Source organism: Sus scrofa, chromosome 5 (assembly GCF_054392235.1).
Source record: "Sus scrofa isolate SSC_HxYL_T2T_F1_AM1 chromosome 5, Sscrofa_HxYL_maternal_Yorkshire_Landrace_v2.0, whole genome shotgun sequence".
Classification (NCBI taxonomy): Eukaryota; Metazoa; Chordata; class Mammalia; order Artiodactyla; family Suidae; genus Sus; species Sus scrofa.
In genome coordinates this window covers 26,077,288-26,091,812 of record NC_139387.1, presented here as the reverse complement: position 1 = coordinate 26,091,812, position 14,525 = coordinate 26,077,288, and positions in this window count along the sequence as shown.

Sequence of the window (14,525 nt, the reverse complement as noted above, 5' to 3'; positions counted from 1 at the left end):
TGTAGGTTGCAGATGCAGCTCGGATCCCACATTGCTGTGGCTGTGACATAGGCCAGCAGCTACAGCTCTGATTCAGCCCCTAGCCTGGAAACTTCCAGATGCCCCAAATGTGGCCCTAAAAAGACCAAAAAAAAAAAAATTGGGGAAAGAAGTTCCCTGGTGGCCTTGCAGTTAAAGATCTGGGGTTGTCACTGCTGTGGCACAGGTTCATTCCCTGGCCCAGGAACTCCAGCATGCCATGGGTGCAGCCAAAAAAAGAGAAAGGGCAGAGGACCCAAACAGACATTTTTCCAAAGAAGATATACAAATGTCCAATGGGTGCATGAAAAGATACCCAGCATCACTAATCATCAGGGAAATTCAAATCAAAACACAAAGAAATATCACCTCACACCTGTTAGAATGGCTATTATCAAGGAGGCGAGGGATTTGAGAGGATGTGGAGAAAAGGGAACCCTTGTACATTATTGGTCGGAATGTAAATAATATTAGTGCAGCCACTATGGAAAACAGTATGGAGAGTCCTCAAGAAATTAAAAATAGAACTACCATATTATCCAGCAATCCCACTTCTGGGTATATATCCGAAGGAAATGAAATCACTATCTCAAAGAGACATCTGCACCCCTGTATTCACTGCATCATTGTTCATGGTGGCCAAGACATGGAAACAATCCAAGTGTGAGTTGATGGATGAATGGATAAAAAAAATATGATACATATCCGCACATTTATCATACAATGGAGTATTATTTAGCTATTTCAAAAAAGGAAGGGAGTGTCCTGATGGCCTAGCAAGTTGAGGATTGGCATTGTCGCTGCTGAGGCACATGTTGCTGCTGTGATGGGAGTTTGATCTCTGGCCCAGGAGCCTCCACATGCTCCAGACTTGGCCAAAAAAAAGCAGTTAAGGAACTAATGTTATCTCTGTTAGGATGCAGGTTTAATCCCCAGCCTGGCTCAGAATCCAGTGTTGACGTAGCTGTGGCATAGTTCACAGATGCAGCTTGGATCTAGAGTTGCTGTGGTTGTGGTGTAGGCCTCAGTTGCAGCTCTGATTCAGCCTCTGGCCTGGGAACGTCCATATGCCACAGGTACAGCCCTAAAAAAAAAAAAAAAAAAGAAGAAAGAAGTCCTGACATTTGTGACAACATGGACAGACCTTGAGGGCATTAAGCTAAGTGAAAGAAGTCAGACAGAGAAAACAAATACTGTATGTTATGATTTATATATGAAATCTAAAAAAGCTGAATGCATGGAAACAGAATGGTTGTCGCTGGGGATGGAAGTTGGAGGAAATGGGGAGATGTTTGTCGAAGTGTACAGACTTTCAGTTATAAGATTAATAAATTGGGGAAATCTAACATAAAACAGGCTAACTATGGTTAAAAATACTGTTATCTATACTTGAAAGTTAATAAGAATAGATCTTAAATATCCCCCCCCACACACACACAAAATGATAATTTATGCAATAATGGAGGTATTAACTAATCTTATAGTGTTAATCATTTTACATTATATACAAAATCAAATTATCACATTATACACCTTAAACTCACACAGTTATATGTAACGAGTTACATCTCATTAAGCTGGAAAAAAATTTAAATAAAAAAACCCAGAACCATGGCTTATCAATAAATAATAAAATTAATTAAAAATAAAAGTTTGTTTCATACCATCAGCTAAAAGATTAAGAAATAATAAAATTTATGAAGTAAACCAAAGAGTCTAAAATTAAAATAGAAAATTCTCTGAACAATAAAAAAGAAAGTTGAGATTAAAAGAATTAAAATGATGAGATTATTTTTTAAATTATTGGGAAAATAAAACATAAGATTACCTATGTAAAAGTCAAAGTTTAGCATGCTGATCACAATTATAATACATAAAATAAAAAGATAAACATTAAATTCAGAGAACAAAACAGTTTTAAGTGGGAAGGGAAAAGCAGCAAAAATGAAATGATTAATAATAAGGAAGTTCCAGCTGATTAGACATAAAATACATGATTTACTCAGAAATGTAAAAATCAAGTAGACAAAAAAGGTAAAATATGTTTAAACAGTGCAGAAGACAGATGAACAATTTTGGAGTCTAAGAAATTAAAAATGTAAAATTTTACCGAATTAAAAAAAAATAACAGTTTAAGTGCTTAAGGTTAACACCTTGTTTCAGGGCAAACAGGGTTTCTGGGTAAAGCCAGCCTCCTTAGTTGGGCTAAGAAAAGTTGTCTTGATATTCATCTTTCCCTAAGTGACAGCTCACAGTACCTGCATCTCAAATATTCTAAAATACCTGTGGGAAAGGGATGAGTGTCCACTGCTAAAGGGCCTGGCAGAGAGGTTATACCCAGTGCTGAGCCTCAGTGAGCAGCCCAGACATGCTGTCTACCAGGTTGTAACTGACAGGCAAGGCTCCAGGTTGTCTGGGAGACTAGCTAGCAGATATATCTGCCCATTATCACCTCTGGAAATAAGTTCAAAGATAATATAATCATTTCCAGAAAAATACGGCAATTTTTAAATATTTACATTCAAAAACGCGAGGGCTTAGACAACTGTTTTATGCTCATGTTATAAAAAGGATATTAAAGTCCAATATAGAAATTACATAACTGAATGGAGAGAGCAAACAACCATTAAAATGGGGAGTAGTAAAAATGTCTTTCAAATACAGCATTAAATGTGAACGGATTAACTCTCATGTAAAAAATGCTGCTAAGAATATTTTAAAGGGATTCAATCATTCGCTGGCAACAAGACTCACATTTAAAAAGACCCTAACAAGGAGTTCCCATCGTGGCTCAGCGGTTAACAAATCTGACTAGGAAGCATGAGGTTGCGGGTTCGGTCCCTGCCCTTGCTCAGTGGGTTAAGGATCTGGCATTGCCATGAGCTGTGGTGTAGGTCAAAGACGTGGCTCAGACCTGGTGTTGCTGTGGCTCTGGCGTAGGCTGGCAGCTACAGCTCCGATTTGACTCCAAGCCTGGGAACTTCCATGTGCTATGAGTGTGGCCCTAAAAAAAAAAGAAGAAGAAGAATAGATTGGGTTGCAAAAGAGGTATCTAACATATCAGTTTGTAGTTTAATTAAGAAAGTTTTTTCTCTCTGCAGTAGCTTGAGTATGAACAGTCCAAGGTGGTATGGCATCTCCAAGATGTCAGGAATCCTGGCTCTTTAGACCTTGTTGCTTTACTGTCTCTAAGTGTTGCCTTTGTTCACATGGTCTGACATGACTCATCAAGTCTTCATTTCAACCAACTAAAAGAGAAAAATAGAGAAAAAGAGGACAAGCTTTTTTAGGGATAGCATTTTTAAGTTGCACGATTACTTCTGCCAACAGACAGAAGCAATTCTAAACTAGAATTTAGTCATGAGGCCACATATAGATTGAAAGGAGCGTGGAAAATGATTCCTTTAGTTGAGTATTGATATGCCTAATGCTGAATAATCTTTTCACTGTGAAAAAAAAAAGAGAAAATGGATATTAATTTCTATTCCTTATCAACAATGATTGGTTCAGAGATGGACTTATGACCCAAGCCAAGCCACTGAGAGTCAGTTCTGGGACTTATATTGGATTTATTAGGAAATTTACAATGCTAGCAGAATGTAGGCCTAACTACTGACCATCCTGACCATTTCAGGGGGAGAGCCTGTCTGAGAATGAGTGTCCTGACAAAGTGGAACCAAGAGGTGAAGAGGCACAGTGTCCCAGTGACACAGGTTAAAGTCCTGAACCTATATGGACATTTTATTCCTTAAGTGTTGTCTCTTTGAACAGAATGCTATGTGCCAAGATGCTGACTCTTTAGAATTTCATCCACAGTTTCTCCTTCTTTTTTTTTTTTTTTTTTTTTTTTTTTTTGTCTTTTTGCTGTTTTTTTGGGCTATGCCTATGGCATATGGAGGTTCCCAGGCTAGGGGTCTAATTGGAGCTGTTGCTGCTGGCCTACACCACAGCCACAGCAATGCCAGATCCAAGCCGCATCTGCGACCTACACCACAGCTCCGGGCAACGCCAGATCCTTAACCCACTGATCGAGGCCAGGGATCGAACCTGCAACCTCATCGTTCCTAGTCAGATTCATTAACCACTGAGCCACAATGGGAACTCCAGTTTCTCCTTTCTATTTGCACTGGAAATGTTCCTTGGACAGAGCTGGGAACCTAACCCTTCGATATACCACCTAGAATTGTACAACGTGGTAGCCTTCCTTAGCAAACCAAAAACTTTCTGTGGGAAACTAGCTAAAATTTGTAAAATCTCTTCTTCGTAGATGTTCTTACATCCTCCTTCCACGTTGATTGTTTATTCCTAGTATGTAGATATCTTGCTACTACTGCTGTTTTCACTCCCACTGCTCTGAGTGGAGTTGCATTGACTGCTGGCCTAGATGCACTTGATTACATGCCCTGTGTTCTTGCAGTTTGTCCAATGTCCTTGTACCCTGAATTACCCAATTTTATGAGCCAATACATTTTCTTCTTGCCTAAGCCACTTTGAGTTGGATTTCTGTTACTGGCAAACAAGAGTTCTTACTAATGTTCCCAGGAAGCCTTGTTCAAGAGGGAGGAGACTTTCTGCTAGACTTTAAGTATTCTGGTCTCAAGAGCTTTTCTTAAAATGGATGGTGAACTTTAAAAGATTAACATATGCTTTTTTTCTTTGGCAACATATATATGAATGTAAAATTATTTTAAAAGTTTAAAAAGGTATGCATCAAACTAGTAACAGTGGGTTATTTCTGGAGACAGAGTAAATAGAGCAGAATTGGAAGTCATGTTCAAAAGATCCTATATTTTTATCTGTAGTTTCCACTTTAGAAAATAAGTGTATAGTTGTGCATATAAGTGCATAGTTGTGATTTTTAAAGTTAGTCATAAAATAACAATTTTAAAAAGCAAGTTTCATGTTTCCTCTCCTCTACCAGCCCATACCTGAATAATTCAGTTCTAAAGCAAAGTGAGCATGCATGCTGGTGGAGATGACAGGAGCCACAGTAGCCAGAAAAAGATGTCCAAGCCAACCAGGTTGAAGAGGGAGCCCACGAAAGCAGGCTACCTGATGTGGGGTGCTAGATCCCAAGTTGAGTGTGAAAGAATATGCACATGGAAGAGGGCAATGGGAAATATGTTACATACAGAGGTTTTGCTAAAATAAGAAGATCTACTAAAGAAAATCGAAACTAGAGTTCTCACTGAAAAAGGAGTAAGAAATATCGAAAAGGAGAGAAGTAGAATGAACCCTGTGATTTTTAGATTAGAATTGAAGATATCTGTGTGAGTTAGGGTTTTCCAACAGATAGATTATAATAGATAGATTATGATAAATAGATATCAGATAGATTTAGAAGTGAATATGTTTGTATGTCTTTGTGAACATATGCATATCCCTAATTCTCCCACTGAGAGGGTCTGGGAAGCAGCAACATCCCAATATCAACAAGAACACCTAGCATCCAGACCTTTAAATATCATTCTCCACAAAGAAACAAGATAACTAATTTCAGCGCCAATGCAGGAAAAGTACAAGATGAGCCTGAGAACATTTTTGTGCCACAAAGTAAGGAAATGCTCAAAGAATGATGGGGACATGATACTTGGGTATAGAAACTGATTTGAAGAGGGTCACACTTGTTAAATAGGTGACATATGGAGCATCAAAATAAATATCAATGTTAGAGTTCCCGTCATGGCTCAGCAGAAATTAATCTGACTAGTATCCATGAGGACGCAGGTTCCATCCTCAGTGGGTTAAGGATCCAGCAATGCTGTGAGCTGTGGTGTATGTCACAGATGCAGCTTGGATCTGGTGTTGCTGTGGCTGTGGTATAGGCCAGCAGCTGTAGCTCTGATTGGACCCCTAGCCTGGGAACCTCCATATGCTGTCAGCGCGGCCCTAAAAGACCAAAAAAACAAAAACAAAAAACAAACAAACAAAAAAATGTTAATAGAAAATAACCAATTGAATTAAATAGGAAACCCCGAGTTTACATTAGTATTAATTAGTTAATGAGTAATAGAATATTTACATAGTGTCGCAGTTATCTTCCTGAAAAACACTAATTACCAAGAGAAATAAAGTAACTTTATAGTGGAGAAAATTGGTAGATAACCACCTGAATCAAGTGATAAAAGTGAACCTTGTCAGTAATGGAGCAAATGGAAATCATGCACTACCTGAGAGGCTACAATGAAAGAATCAGATTTACCTGTGTGATACTCCTGTCAAAAGTACATAGCCTGAATCTAACCTTGAGGAAATAGCAGTCACACCCAAACTGAGGGCCATTCTACAATACAACTGGTCTGTAATCCTCAAAAGTGCTTAGGTCATGAAAGTCAAGAAAAGATTGAGGAACCATTCCAGCGTGAAGGAAATTAAGAGACATGACAAATATGTGATTCTGGACTGGATTTTTGCCTACAGAGAACAATGTTAGTACAATTGGCAAAACTTAAATAGGGCCTAAGATTAGATAGTAGTAATGTAACACTGTTAATTTCCTGACATTGATGACTGTATCATGATTATATAGAATGATCCTGTTAGTAGGAAATACCACTAATGTATTCAAGGGTGGTGTGGTATTATATTAGCAACTTGCTCTCAAATAATTCAGGAAAAAATAGTTTTTATAATGCATTTGAAGATTTTCTGTATTTTTGAGGTTATTTCAATATGAAAAAACAAGGTACTTAACAGAATGGACCAGATAGCAATATTTATGTTAACCAAGAAACTAACAGTAGCAGTTGCTTCTGGGGAAGAGAACTGGAGAACTAAAAGATAGTTATGAAGGAATTATTTTTTACTGCATACCTCTTTTATTGAATTTTTTTACCATGCACATATCCTTTCTATTAAAATAGTTTAATTAAAATTTAAAATAAATAATAAATACATGAAAAAATGTGACCAGAAATTCCATTTCTAGGTATGTACTAGAGAATCATCTGTGCATATATACAATGAGCCATGTAGAAGGATATTCATTGCAGTATTGTTTATAAAAGTGGAAAATTGGAAGCAAATGTCCATTGACCTAAAACAAAAGACCTATCTTTTTTTTTTTTTTTTTTTTTTTTGTAAATCAACTGTACTTTAATTTTCAAAAAAAGGTAAAGGAAAAAAGAAAGGATCCTGATGTGAGAACATGTCTTACATCCTCAAGGGATAGTAAGTTCATTGGACTCAGAAGAGGAATAGAGGGAAAATGGATATAGTCCTGGAGGTGGCTAGGTATCCAGCCTGGTTGAATCATGTAGGTCCTGGCAAAGAATTTTTTCCCATACATTTTAATTAATTTATTTTTTTATTTTTTTATTTTTTTAACTGTAATGGTTTTTTAAAATAATTATTTTTATTTTTTCCATTATAGCTTATTTACAGTGATCTGTCAATTTTCTGCTGCATAGCAAGGTGACCCAGTCATACATACATGTATATGTTCTTTTTTCTCACATTATCATGCTCCATCACAAGTGACCAGACATAGTTCCCGGTGCTATACAGCAGGATCCCATTGCTTATCCATTCCAAAGGCTATATTTTGCATCTGTTAACCCCAAATTCCCAGTCCCTCCTACTCCCTCCCCCTCTCTCTTGGCAACCACAAGTCTGTTCTCCATGTCCATAATTTTCTTTGCTGTGGAAAGGTTCATTTGTGCTGTATATTAGATTCCAGATAGAAGTGAAATCATATGGTATTTGTCTTTCTCTTTCTGACTTACTTCACTTAGTATGAGAATCTCTAGTTCCATCCATGTTGCTGAAAATGGCATTATTTTTTCTTTTTAATGGCTGAGTAGTATTCCATTGTGTATATGTACCATATCTTCCTAGTCCAATAATCTGTCGATGGACATTTGGGTTGTTTCCATGTCTTGGCTATTGTGAATAGTGCTGCAGTGAACATGTGGGTGCATGTGTCTTTTTCAAGGAGAGTTTTGTCCATGTGTATGCCCAAGAGTGGGTTTGCTGGGTCATGTGGTAGTTCTATGTATAGTTTTCTATAGTACCTCCAGACTCTTTTCCATAGTGGTTGTACCAATTTACATTCCCACCAACAGTGCAGGAGAGTTCCCTTTTCTCCACACCCTCTCCAACATATGTTATTTGTGGGCTTATTAATGATGGCCATTCTGACTTGTGTGAGGTGGTACCTCATAAGAGTTTCGATTGGCATTTCTCTAATAATCAGTGATGTTGAGCATTTTCTCATGTGCTTGTTGGCCATCTGTATATCTTCTTTGGAGAAATGTCTATTCGGGTCTTTTGCCCGTTTTTCCTTTGGGTTGTTGGCTTTTTTGCTGTTGAGTTTTATCAGTTGTTTATATATTTTGCATCATTTGAAACTATTTTCTCCCATTCTGTAAGTTGTCATTTTGGTTTTTTTTTTACAGTTTCCTTTGCTATGCAAAAGCTTGTCAGTTTGATTAGGTCCCATTGGTTTACTTTTGCTTTCATTTCTGATGCTTTGGGAGACTGACCTGAGAAAACATTTGTAAGGTTGATATCAGAGAATGTTTTGCCTGTGTTCTCTTCTAGGAGTTTGATGGTATCTTGTCTTACATTTAAGTCTTTCAGCCAGTTTGAGTTTATTTTTGTGTGTGGTGTGAGGATGTGTTCCAGTTTCATTGATTTACGTGGAGCTGTCCAGTTTTCCTAGCACCAATAGCTGAAAAGACTGTCTTTTTCCCATTTTATATTCTTGCGTCCTTTGTCAAAGATTAATTGACCTTAGGTGTCTGGGTAAAAGACCTATCAATTTAATGGAATACTATCCAGAAGTTAAAAATGTATATCTACATGTATTGATGTGGGTAGATAGAAAAGACATATGTTAAATAAAAGTAACATTATTCAGGATGTAAACAATATGATATCTTTATGTAAAAAAAAATTAACTGTACATAGTCTGGTGTATGTGTGTTTGAGCATGTGTAAATGAAGAACAAAGGTTTGAAAGGATACACATCAAACTGGTAACAGTATTCATCTGACAAAGGAGTTGCCAAGGGGCCAGGCTTTAGCCTTGTTATTTATTGCCAAATCGTTTTTACAGAAATGCCAAGTCAATATATTACCACAACAGTGTATATATATATTCCTGCAAATTGGGCAGAGAAGGACATAGACCTGCCAGGTAGGAAGAGGATAAGAAATTAGTGGAAGAGGCATAAGGCAATCTATATAGTAAAGACCTTGGTGTGGGGGAATGGGAATGAGAAAAGCCTAGGAATAGAGGAGGGTATCTGAAATAGGGAGTCAGAAGATAGAGGAAATATCATGACAGGGAGAGAATTGATGAGGCAAGGTCACTGAGGGGCCTGGCAGGGTGGACTCCATGGCCAGGAATAGGAGAAGAGACATCCTGTTTTTCCTTCTCTTCTTCTTTGGAGAAGTCAATAAGCATGAGGAGCTGCTGACAAAATTGGTAGGACACAGGTGGGGGACCTGAGAGGGATCCAGACTAATTGCTCTGATTTCTCGGTGAATTAGAAGGCAAGATACCCTCCTGAAAGAGAAAGGAAATGGGTAATGGGAGTTGAAGAAAGGGAGTGAAAGCATGTGAAATACATGTTTTGGAGTATGGTGGGAACCTGAGTAGGGACATGGACTAGTATTGGACAGCTGAGGTCCCAAGTGTGGACTTTCAGGGACACTGACTCTCACATATAATTTTCTTCTGGCAGAGCTCAGCAATGGGGGTTATAGTAGAGAACAGGACCAGTGGGTTAAACCAGAATTGAGGTTTTGCTTGGCAGGTGGTGCCAGAATATGGAAGATATTTGCAGGAAGATTTTCAGAGCAGTAGCCTTTGGGTCTGGGCTTTGCCTGATCAGGGAAGGGCTAGGAGGAAACAAAGAGCACATACAGGTAAATTTCTTTAATCTGTACAATATATAAAAAGTTCATAGCTACAATTAGAATAATATCAATAATCACTCTCTTCGGAGAACAGACAGAAATCATGAACAAAAAATAAATGAGGGAGTTCCCGTCGTGGCGCAGTGGTTAACGAATCCGACTAGGAACCATGAGGTTGCGGGTTTGGTCCCTGCCCTTGCTCAGTGGGTTAACGATCCTGCGTTGCCGTGAGCTGTGGTGTAGGTTGCAGATGCGGCTCGGATCCCGCGTTGCTGTGGCTCTGGCGTAGGCCGGTGGCTACAGCGCCGATTCAACCCCTAGCCTGGGAACCTCCATATGCCGCGGGAGCGGCCCAAGAAATAGCAACAACAACAACAACAAAAAGACAAAAGGCAAAAAAAAAAAAAAAAAGACAAAAATAAATAAATAAATAAATGAGGAAGTTCCTGTCATGGCGCAGCAGAAACTAATCTGACTAGGAACAATGAGGTTGCCGGTTTGATCCCTGGCCTTGCTCAGTGGGTTAAGGATCTGGCATTGCCGTGAGCTGCAGTGTAGGTCACAGACGTAGCTCAAATCTGGCGTTGCTGTGGTTCTGGCGTAGGCCAGCAGCAACAGCTCTGATTAGACCCCCAGCCTTCCGCAGGTGCAGCCCTAAAAGGACAAAAGACAAAAACATAAATAAATTAATTAAAAAAATAAAAATGACAAACTTTGGGGAAGTTCTCTTTGTGGCTCTGCAGGTTACAAACCTGACTAGTATCTATGAGGATACAGGTTCGATCCCTGGCCTTGCTCAGTGGGTTAAATATCCGGCATTGCCATGAGCCATGGTGTAGGTCAAAGATGTGGCCTGGATCTGTCATTGCTGTGGCTGTGGTGTAGGCTGGCAGCTGCAGCTCCAATTTGATCCCTAGCTTGGGAAAATCCATATGCCGCACGTGCAGCCCTAAAAAGAAAAAAAAAAGACAAACTTTTGGAGAATGTTCAAAATATGAGAATTTAAAAATTGAGTTATTTTTCACCTGTGATAGTAGTAAAAATGTTTAATGCAAATACTCTGTGCCAGTGAATCAGAGATAAACTAGTATAATCAAACTCAGGCAGAGTAAATTAGTACAGTTCTTTTAAAAATTATTTTGAGAAGTTCCCATTATGGCTCAATGGAAACGAATCTGACTAGGAACCATGAGGTTGTGGGTTCGATACCTGACCTTGCTCAGTGGGTTAAGGATCCGGAGTTGCCATGAGCTGTGATGTAGGTTGCAGATGCGGCTCAGATCTGGTGTTGCTGTGACTCTGGCATAGGCCGGCAGCTGTAGTTTCAATTAGACCCCTAGCCTGGGAACCTCCATATGCCATGGATGTGGCCCTAAAAAGCAAAAAAAAAAAAGAAGAAAAGAAAAAAATTTATTTTTAAAACATTCATCAAGACCCTTAATGTTTTATCATTAGCATTTTCACTTCCTGTAATCCATACTTTTAAAATATGCAAATAGAGACTTTTGCCTAAAAATATTTGTTGAACTATTATGTATATAGAGAAAGGTTGGTAATTATCTAATTGTTCCAAGATAGTTTTTAAAAATTATTTTACTTACTGGAGTTCCCGTCGTGGCGCAGTGGTTAACGAATCCGACTAGGAACCATGAGGTTGTGGGTTCGGTCCCTGCCCTTGCTCAGTGGGTTAAGGATCCGGCATTGCTGTGAGCTGTGGTGTAGGTTGCAGACGCAGCTCGGATCCCGCGTTGCTATGGCTCTGGCGTAGGCCGGTGGCTACAGCTCCGATTCGACTCCTAGCCTGGGAACCTCCATATGCCGCAGGAGCGGCCCAAAGAAATAGCAAAAAGACCAAAAAAAAAAAAAATTATTTTACTTACTAACAGACTGTTATACAGCCATTAAATTCATGGCATTAAAAAAAGAGATTAAAGTAAGAAATGGCTATGTTAGGTGAAAAAGAGCAGGCCCTAAATCCGTGTTTATAAGCTCAGCAAGTAAACACAAGCATTATAAATAATACTGGAAGGAAATATACCAAAATTTAAATCATAATTATCTTTTACTAGTAGCACTGTAGATTATTTTTCTTTATGACTATTCTTTATTTTGTATTTTTGTAATTAACGTAATTTTATACATAATCTATACTTAATACATAACTTCTTTCTCTTTTTTTTTTCTTTTTTTTCTTTTTTTTTTTTTTTTTTCTTTTTAGGGCCACACCTGTGGCATTTGGAAGTTTCTAGGGGTCGAATTGGAGCGGTAGCCGCCAGCCTATCCCATAGCCACAGCAATGCGGGATCCAAGCTATGTCTACAATCTATACCACAGCTTATTCCTTAACCCACTGAATAAGGCCAGTTAGGGATCGAACTAATGTCCTCATGGATACTAGTTGGGTTCATTACCACTAATCCACAATGGCAACTCACATACCTCATTTTATTTCATTTTTTCCCACATACTTCATTTTAAAATAAAGCAATTCACTTTTTAAAAAAGAAAATACAAGAGTTCCTGCTGTGGTACAACAGCATCTGCAGCATCTCTGTAGCACCAGGATAAAGGTTCTATCCCCGGTCCTGCATGGTGAGTTAAGGATCCAGCATTGCTGCAGCTGCAGTGTACAGCACAACAGTGGCTTGGATCTGATCCTTGGCCCAGAAGCTCCAAATGCAGTAGGACTTCCAAAAAATAATTTTTTTTTTCTTTTTTTGCTTTTTAGGGTTGCACCTGCAGTATATGGAGGTTCCCAGGGTAGGATTGAATCAGAGCTATAGCTACCAGCCTATACCACAGTCACAGCAACTCGTGATCTGAGCCAAGTCTATGAACTACACCACACCTCCCAGCAGTGCTGTATCCTTAACCCACTGAGCGAGGCCAGGGATCCAACCCTTATCTTCGTGGATCCTAGTTGGGTTCGTTAACTGCTCAGCCAAGAAGGGAACTCCCTATATATTCTTTTTCTCACATTATCCTCCATCATGTTCCATCACAAGTGCTTCTACCACTTTACAGTAAGTTACAAGCTGTAGTTCTTCTGACATGCACTCCTGCAGGCACCCAGTTTTGCAGGCACTTTATCAAGGTATTTATATATTTCTTAATCATTGTACGTGTGTAAAGCTGTTATAGTTCTCATTAGATTCTTATCTTTTTTAGAAAAATGTGTTTTGGAAAAAGTTTTCAGGAGTTCCCGTCGTGGTGCAGTGGTTAACGAATCTGACTAGGAACCATGAGGTTGCAGGTTCGATCCCTGGCCTTGCTCAGTGGGTTAAGAATCCGGCATTGCCATGAGCTGTGGTGTAGGTCACAGATGCTACTCGGCTCCTGCGTTGCTGTGGCTCCAGCATAGGCCGACGGCTACAGCTCCGATTAGACCCCTAGCCTGGGAGTGTCCACATGCCGCGGGAGCGGCCCAAGAAATGGCAAAAAGACAAAAAAAAAAAGTTTTCAGTGTTGTCCCTAAACACACTTCCCAATAAGCCCTGTACTTTTGCATAGTACAATTATTTTTAAGAAGGCATGTATTGAATTACTGCAGAACTGAATATTCTGTATGGGAAGACACACTATTATCATTCTGTCAAAGTGAACACACAAAATTAATGCCATCCTATTCAGAGTTCAAATTGGGTTAATTTTGGCTCTTGACAATAAAGTTAATGTACAAAAAGTTTTCTCAGTCTTGCCACTGTTGACATTTTGGGCCAGATAATTCTTGGTTATAGGGAGTTATCCTGTACATTGTAGGATTTTCACCACACCTCTGGCCTCTTCCCACCAAATACAGGTAGCCACCCTCCCTGTCGTGACAATCAAAGAAGCCCCTAGACAGTGCTAAATATTTCCAGGAAGGTGAAGTTGCCTCCTTGAGAAACACTGATTTAAAAGAACAAATTTTGGGAAAAGTGCGGGGGGAAGGGATTGCTTTATTAAAACAAAACTGTAACATTATAAAGTATTAAAATTGTATGGTACTATCTCTGAAATTGATAAACATCTCGGAAGTACAAAATAGAGAACCCCCAAATATGAAATGTATATGTGAAAGTGCAGTGTTTTAACAGTGGTAACATTTCAAATAAATGAGGAAAATACTGGTTTCTCAATGAACTGTGTTGAGACAATGGGCTATCCAAGTTGGGGGAAAGGTTAAATCCCTATTAAATACAATATACAAATGTAATTTTCAAACAGATTATAATTTTAACAGCATAAAATTTTATAAAGGAATCAAAAGAACTTATTGGAGACCATTTTTATTATTTTTGAGATAGAAAAAAAATTTTTTTTTTTTAGTTGTGCCCATGCCATGCAGAAGTTCCTGGGCCAGATATTGAACCTGTGCCACAGCAGTGACCCGTGCCACAGCAGTGACCCGTGTTGCGCAGTGACCTGTGCCACAGCAGTGACCCGTGCCACAGCAGTGACACTGCTGGATCCTTGACCCACTAAGCCACTAGGAAATTCCAGGGAAAGCATTCTGAAGCATTACACAGAACATACATGAGACAAAGGAAAGGCCCAAAGATGGACCAAAAATTAAGATCTTCTTTATTATCAAAAAAAAACCTTTAAACAAAATTAAAAGAAAAGTGGGAGAAAATATTTCAATATGTTTAATAGACAAAGAG